Consider the following 6,000-nt stretch of genomic DNA (forward strand, 5'->3'; position numbering starts at 1 on the left):
AATAATGCGAAATATTATTCGATTGGTCGATTCTACGATAAATAAGCTTTCATTCGACGTGTTCACATATTGCGTGTGATACAATGCATGAGCTGTACGAGTGCACCGAAAATGTGCTTTCTCTTGGCGGAAATGGGTGAAATCACAGTGATTTTTCAATTGCCTGTTTTCCATGACAAAAACGCTTTTTTTTAATGTTTTTAAAGTACATGTGATGATGATGATGATGATGATGATGGTCCCGCCACATACCCCTACAAAGGTTTGAGCTAGACGATATATCTTTAAGATAATTATTAATTATGATCAATGAAATCAGATTTGCAAACTAAATACGGTCTGATTCTTTTTACAGATATAAACAACATTATAATTTGTCATACTATACAGCAAAAACATAAATTTCAAAATACTGCTGCTCTCAACTACAGATGTTTGCAAGCGTTACTAGTGATCATGAAAGATCAGAAAATCAAAAATATTGCGAGGATTGATAACGTTCGCGCGATGTCAAAACAGTCGGCAATATTCTCATTCTCAAGAAATTCCCGACATTCAACTAGACAACTCACTACTAATCTACAGAATCCTTCAGCAGTACAAATATTCCATATGATAAATAAATACAAAAATGTCATTTATACCTGTCACCGCGCGCGAGACTCAAACTTTTGTAGACTACACAAAATAAGTTCAGTTAATAATACTACGTCAACAAATATAAAATCCATCATCATCATCGGGGCAACCATTATAGTTTGTTCATGCCTCCTATTACAAAAATATAAATTGTCCACATAAAATATCCGTTGGTAAACTTCGTCAAGATACAAAATCTAGTCAAGAATAAAAAGTCAACAGAGTAGCTGTTCAAAAAGCAGCTTTTACGTGTGAAATACATAGTCTCTTAAACTGTGATAGCGTAACTGCATTCGTGATGTGGTCAGGCATCGAATTGAAAACATTTATACCTTTATAATACAAGGAATTTTGTGAAGCACCATGCAAAAAGTAGGGTGTTCTTATTTGATCCGCGTTTCTAGTGTTGTAACTATGAATGTCACTTCCTCTTTCAATTCGATCACACAAATATCTAGGCAGCATACCATTCTTTAATTTAAAAATGAACACCAACGTTAAATAGACAATTCTTTGCTTCACTGACAACCACTGAAGGGCGTCCAACAAAAAAGTTGAGGAAGTGAATCTGTTACATCTTAAAATCAACCGCATTATTTTATTTTGCAAACGCTGTAGCCTTGATATTTGTGTTTCATTAGCTAAAAACAAAATGGATGGGCAAAACTCAATGTGTGGAGAAATGATTGATTTGTACAACTGTATTTTACTAGCAATAGTCAAATCGTTTTTTAATCGACATAGAATACCATACTTTTTGGCTATTTTCTTGATGACATTGTCGATGTGAGCGTCAAACTTTAGTCTGTCATCAATAATCACGCCAAGATATTTAATTTCGCGCACGCGATCAATTGTCTCACTATCAATTTCTACAGAGACATCATAGTTTACTCGATTCCGCGAAATGACCATGAATTTAGTTTTACTTATATTCAATTTCAACTGTTTGTACTTCAACCATTTACTCAGAGAACGTAAATCTGCATTCATCTGTGAAACGGCTTCCCTCAGATCTTTGGCTGCAATGAATATAACGGTATCATCAGCAAAAAGATTAATATCGCAAAATCGTAAGACTCGCCGCATGTCATTTATATACATAATGAATAAAACGGGCCCTAATACACTCCCCTGTGGTACGCCAAGGCTGTTCACCACGGGGCTCGAAATTGAATCATTGAAAGCAGTCCGTTGGGTTCTGTCACACAAATAGCTTTCGAACCATCTATATGCAGAACCCGCAAATCCAAAGCGCTTTATTGTTTTCAACAACAAGGGCCGAGAAATTGTTTCAAAAGCGCGTTTGAGATCCAAAAAAACAGCAACAATCGTATCTTTACGCTCTAGTTTCTCTTTCCACTTCGCTAGCACCAGATTCAATGCGGTTTCACAGGAATGACCTTCCCGATAACCCGATTGCTCCGGTATTAGCAAATTAAAACAATTTAGATAAGCTAACAGCTGGCCTTTAACAACAAGTTCCAAAATTTTCTCTAATGTGTGCAACATGTTGATGGGACGAAACTCTTCGGCTTTAATCGTTCCAGCAACTTTTTGAATAGGAATCACTAAAGATTCCTTCCAAACGTGCGGCACGTGCCCAGTTTGTAATGAATCATTAATCAGATCCAGCAGGTTGTGTCCGATGACATCAAAGCAATCCTGTATAACTCTAGCATTTACATTATCTACGCCAGCCGTTTTTCCCATAGAAAAGCAAATATTTTTCAATTCTTCCAAAGTTATTGGGTGAAAAGATTCAAATCTACTGTTAATACTAATTGGCTGTTTTAATTCGTCAGGCTCATCTACTAATTCAATTGATTGATTAATAGATGAAACACTATCGACGAAATATTCATTAAATCTACACGCGATAACTTGTTCGGACTCTTCTAATGTGCCGTTGAAGGTTATGGACCGCGGTTTACAATTACTAGGCTTTGACAAAGATTTCAAAATTTTCCATAACTCTTTGCTGTTGTTTTGATACTGTTCAATTTTCCTCTGAATATACTCGCATCTTGTTTGTTTAACCAGCTGCGAGTATTTATTACGCGCGACCTTGTACCTTTTCCAGTTGTTATAATTTTCTCTTCTACGCCATTTTTTGTACAGTTTGTCTCTTATGCGTTTAAGGCGCAAAAGATCCAAATTGTACCAGCTGTTCGAGTTTTTAATTGAAACTAATTTTTGTTCTACTAATTGATTTGTACAGGTTTTTAAGACGTCAGTTAGAACAGCTGATTTTTGATCTAAAGAACCGCTACTTGCATGAAAATCCACATGTCTTTCGACGAGACTCGAAACTGCTTGTTTCGAGTATTTCCTCCAACACTTGAACTTCACAAGATCATTATCCTCGCTACTAGATTCGTTAATATTAATAACTAAAGTTTCATGGTCAGTAAGTTTTAAATCAGAATTTGCAACAACACAAACAGAATCAAAATTTGAATATACATGGTCAATTAAAGTTTTACTGTGTTGGGAAATACGCGTATAAACATTTACTGTCTGTTTCAAATTAAAGAAGTCAGCTAAACGCTTCAAATGATTCGAATTCGGATTGTCACACCAATTGATATTAAAATCTCCAGCAAGTATATTTAATTTACTAAAATCTAAAAACACCTCAAGCCAGTTCTCTAAAATTTCAATAAAACGCTGGTCATTTGCACTGGGAGAGTGATATAAAACACCATAATTACCCATCCTCATGCCACGTACAACCGCTATGCCTAAGAACCAATTTCCTTCACAAACCTCGTTCAATTGAAGCTTGTATTGAACTGATTCTTTGACATAAATAGCAACTCCGCCAGTATGTCTCGAATGTGATACACAGGCAGCCACATTATATCCCGGAATACTATACTGATCAAAAGCATTTACATCAACAATATGCGTTTCAGACAAAAATACTAGATTTGGACGTTTTTCTTCTACAATCTGACGTAATTCTTCGTAGTTTGTAGTTAACCCGGCTATATTCAAATATAAAATATCAAACTGATTCACATTACTTCTGGAACTTGGTTGCTATTCATTGAAATGTAGGTTGCTCTTTTTCCTATTATACAACCTCTTAAAAACTTCACATTCATGACTGAATGCACCGTGGTTATCGTCCAAGTTCATGTTACGCTCTACATTAACCTTTTTACAGTTTATACATTTCAAAACGGTTGCCGTACATTCGGATGTCTTGTGACTTCCACTGCATCTAGAGCATGCTTCACAGTTTTTGCAATTCATACTCATATGCCCGAATTCTCCACATTTGAAACATCTCAAAACATGAATTTCAGGAACAACACGACATCTATCAAACTTTATAAATACTTTTCCGGCGGTCAACAAACAACTATGGGTCTCTTTATCGACCTCAATTATCGCATTGTACTTATTATACTTAAGCTGTGGATTTTCATACATTCTTATTACTTTTACTTCATTAATGGCGATGTCTTCATTTTGATCTTTTAAAATCATAATGAAGTCATCATGTTATCAGGTTACATTACGGAAAGCTGTTTAACATCTTTTTCGGGACAATTTTTGCCTGAAAAGTACGTCGTTTTAATGAATTTTGAAATGGTTCAAATTAAGATTACAATTTGACTAGTTCAAAGTTTGATTTCTTACCCTACATGTAAAGGAATAATATCAATAATGAAATTTCAATACTTTGCCTCACTTTGCCTAGGGTATAACTTTTTTCACAGCCGTCGGATCACTTCGCGGTCTCCGACAAAGTTCTTTGGCATATAGTCACCTACAATAATATGAAAGGGTTTATTTATTGAACGCTTACAGCGCCACCTAGCGGCAAAATTCGAAAACTTAAAATTTCTGCATACATTTGGCCAAGTTTTTCCATACAAACTTCATGCGTTTTGAGCGCCCCCTTAGGCTCAACCGATTTTACTCAAATTTTGAACGTAGCTTCTGGGAGTCCAAAACAACTGTTTTAGGATGTAAGACTTGGCATTTATCGAAATTTTTGTTTTTCATATAAGTGTGGGCCACCCTAATGCTCACCCGTGAAAACGATAGAAGCAAATGTAATGAAAGTAGTGTGATACTCAGTCTGTATGGCCGATGGCTGACGACGATTTACGTGTCTATACAATTATTGATCCTGAAGAGCTCGGTAAGCTGAAGCTAATAGAATTATCTATTCGGACTTAATTTAAGTTTGTTTTTAATTTACTTCAATTGATGTTGGCATCGTCCCCAATAATATTTATACATACATTTTTTCTTCTTATCAATGACTGTTCTTTGAGTCTGTCGCTGTAAAATGCTGTAGAAATTTTACAATTCAAGTTTTTTTTACAGAAATGACCCTTCTTTTAAACTTGTATGTTTTTTCGAAGTTAAGTTATTGGTATGAAAGCTACAAGTATTTCAATCTGAAATTTTCCCTTCTTTTAAAAGTGTACTGTCCATTTGAGTAAACAACCTAAAATCCATACCCCACAACATTCGTTTGAATGATCGAAAAGATGTCCAGCCATTCGGCCAAAAAAATGATTTAGGCCGATAGTCATGAGGATAAATGCCAAATTGCCACCAAGAATTTTGGGATAGATTAGCTGTACTTAGCATAAATTTCCTTCACATTCGAATGTGGTGACAGTTTCCATAGGCTGCTTTGAGTTACTCACACACGGTTGTGAACTGGTGGCAAACGGTTGTACTGATGGTCAAACTACACTTCTTGTAATATTTGCCTTCTTTTAAAAATAGGCTGTTCTTTCGAGTTTTCACTGTCCAACCATGTACTGTTGCAGAGTTATTTGGCGGCCAAACTGTTAATATCTCTGTAGATTTTTTTTCCTTCTTTTCATCAGAGGCTGTTCTTTCGAGTTGGAGTGTTACATAGTTTATTTGCAGACCAACTACTAATTCTATATGAGATTTGTACTTTTTGGAATACTAGGCTGTTCTTTCAAGTTGCGTTTTATAAAATTCACTGGCGGCCTAACTGGCAAACTTGATCTTATATTTTTCTTTTTCTTTAAGAATAGACTGTTCTTATTTCTTACTGTATATGGGATTTGTGCTTCTTCAATGTATAGGCTGTTCTTTCTAGTTACATCGTTACCGAATTTATTGGCAATCAATCTATTAATTCCATCTACCTAGTGTAAAAATGGGCTGTACTTTCGACTTATATTGTTACGTAGTTATTTGGTAGCCATGTGGTTTATGAACACTTGCACATTTCTGTACAGAGGCCATTTATAAACACGTAGTTTTTTGAGGAAGGGGGGTCTATCCAAAGTCTACGCTATGGACAAATGTCTACAAGCGGGAAGGGGAGAGGTCTTAGGTGACCAACATTTGGTC

Source organism: Aedes albopictus, chromosome 2, assembly GCF_035046485.1.
Source record: "Aedes albopictus strain Foshan chromosome 2, AalbF5, whole genome shotgun sequence".
NCBI classification, from domain to species: Eukaryota; Metazoa; Arthropoda; class Insecta; order Diptera; family Culicidae; genus Aedes; species Aedes albopictus.